Source organism: Aegilops tauschii, chromosome 1 (genome assembly GCF_002575655.3).
Source record: "Aegilops tauschii subsp. strangulata cultivar AL8/78 chromosome 1, Aet v6.0, whole genome shotgun sequence".
Classification (NCBI taxonomy): domain Eukaryota; kingdom Viridiplantae; phylum Streptophyta; class Magnoliopsida; order Poales; family Poaceae; genus Aegilops; species Aegilops tauschii.
This window is the reverse complement of record NC_053035.3, coordinates 494245131-494247522: the sequence shown is the minus strand read 5'-3', so window position 1 is coordinate 494247522 and position 2392 is coordinate 494245131. Positions and strand designations below refer to the sequence as shown.

Below are 2392 nucleotides of genomic sequence, written 5' to 3'. Positions count from 1 at the left end.
GTGGATTTCAAGGCCATTCACCCGCTGAATGTCAGCGTGGTTACTCTCACCCTCCCGATAGTTATGGCATGAGCTTCGCCCCACAACCTAGCTCATACCAAAACAATTACTCACATGGGTGGCCTGAAAACCCGAATATGTCATATAGGAGCAACAACCCTGAGATCTCATCGTTTGCCTCTAGTTATCCAATGCAGGGATTTAGGTACAATGAGGAGAGCCACAACTATGCTCCACAACAGATTTATTCAGCTCCTACTCATATACCTCAACACTAGGAGATGTTGCCAATGGAGTTAAATGGTCCTCCATTTGGTCAACCAACACCTTCAACACAAGTGCCCACACAAGATGATTTTGATGATATAGACAAGCTCACATTGCTTAGTCTCGAGTTCACTTGGAGTGCCGAAGATGATCCAATTAGGCCGGTGATACTAGAGGAAATGAAGAAGATTAAGAGTGGAAAGGAGCTAGTGGAAGAAGTAAGGAAGATTGAGAAGATCATCAACGCTGTCAGTACTATCTCTTCCCTCCTTGAGCTGAGTTTTGCCGGGATATCCCTTGAGGTGTGTGAGGTTCCAACACCTTCACATTCAGCTGAGCAAGATAGCGAGAGTCCAGAGGAAAAGATACTTCAGATCCAAGAAGAAATTCTCGAAGCCAAGGCACAAGATGATCCAGAGCTTGAATATCCAAATGAAGAAGTTGAAGATCCAATGTCTATCTCTCCCGAAGAAGTAAAAGAAGCTGCTGTAGATGAACTTGAAGAACCAGAAATTCATTTGCCTATTGTCACACAAGAGCGTGATGTAGCAAGTTTATCTAATCCTCTTGATGACATGAGTCCTTATGATTTATTTGCTTCTACCTTGCATTACATGATGCCATCACTTAAGATTGATTTGAAAACTCATTAGCTTGGATATGATGATACATACACTGTTGGTGGCATTGCTCTCATTCCTGATGATCACAATTACTTTCCTCGTGCTAGTCCTATGCTTAATGAAACATATCATTCCCATGCTAGTCTTGAGCTTAATGATAAATATCATCCTCATGTTAGTGTTGACCTTGCTAATTTCTACCATCCTAAACATGTGCTTTATAGCTATGCTTATGTAATTGGATATTCGATTGATGACTTGGAGGGTATTATCCCTACCACTTGCATTGTCTCATTCCTTGAGTGCTCTTTCAGGTTCTTGCTTGTGCACGAATCACTATATGCTGACCAGGATCGAGGTGACATTCCTTGGGACCCCGGTGGATCCTGAGCATGGAGATGAGGAGAAGCAATGGGCACACACGTGAGGAAGGGAGAAGATGGAGCAGACATGAGGATAGAGAAGCAAAAGGAGAGGAGCTGCAGTTGGTGAGGTGATCGAGCGAGTGCTACATCATTTGAAGAGCCCGGTAAGCTGTTTCATGACCCCTACTAAAATCATCATCCATCGATACATGCTGAAATAATTTGATATGGGTAGCTTGAGCCATTTCTTAAATGTTGCCACACTAAATCTCACCTTTGGCATATTGAGCTTGATGTGAATATGTGAACTGATTGTTGAATGCCATGTAAACTAGTTATCTACATATTGCTTGCTTTGCTGAAATTAGTGAAAGCTATTAGTTTTGAGTGCTCAAATCCCTAGTACACTAGAAAACTTAATCATTTTCTGCTTTTACCTCGATACACCTAGATCATTAAGTGTCAGATGCTGAGTTTGTGCCTAATGTGTTCCCATTCAGAGCAATCACTTACCACTATGGATTAGCATGCTATGTTCTCTGGATCGGTAGCATGTGAACTAGACATGGATGAGTGATGATTCTTGTTTTTGTTCATTTGAAAAATGAATTTTTTTTAATTATATCTTATAATGAATAATAATAAGTTTGACTACCTACAGTAGCATGTCATGTTCCCTGGATCGGTGGCATGTGAAATCTGGTAGCTTGGACAGTAATTATAATTAAAAAAAACTTATTACCCGGTGCATAATTGTTATTCACTTCCTTGCTGTCGTTGTAGTATAGTGGTAAGTATTCCCGCCTGTCACGCGGGTGACCCGGGTTCGATCCCCGGCAACGGCGCCAAAATGATCAATTGAAAGTACAGCGGGATATTTCGCCCGAACTGCGAGTGTCGTGTTCTCCACAGGGACTAGACGATCAGCAATGATGCTCGGCTGAAGCTAGGCTAGACAATTTAAGTGACGATTACTAGGAAAATAAACCTAAAGTATCTAAGATCGATTCGGAAAATCGGCGACAAAGTAAACGAAAAGAAGCAAAGGGAGATTCAGATATTACTCTCTGTCTTTTTGGTACTATTTTTTATTTGCATGAGCAACTAAAAGAGTAACACAAAGGGAACAACAGGACA

The 2392-nt window shown here is 41.4% G+C and overlaps 1 non-coding gene across 1 annotated transcript; it reads left to right on the top strand.

The window, feature by feature from the left end:
* Positions 1–2028: 2028 nt before the first annotated feature.
* TRNAD-GUC (transfer RNA aspartic acid (anticodon GUC)) lies at positions 2029–2100 on the top strand. Its single transcript has one exon. It is a non-coding gene; the product is annotated as a tRNA-Asp (tRNA).
* Positions 2101–2392: the final 292 nt, after the last annotated feature.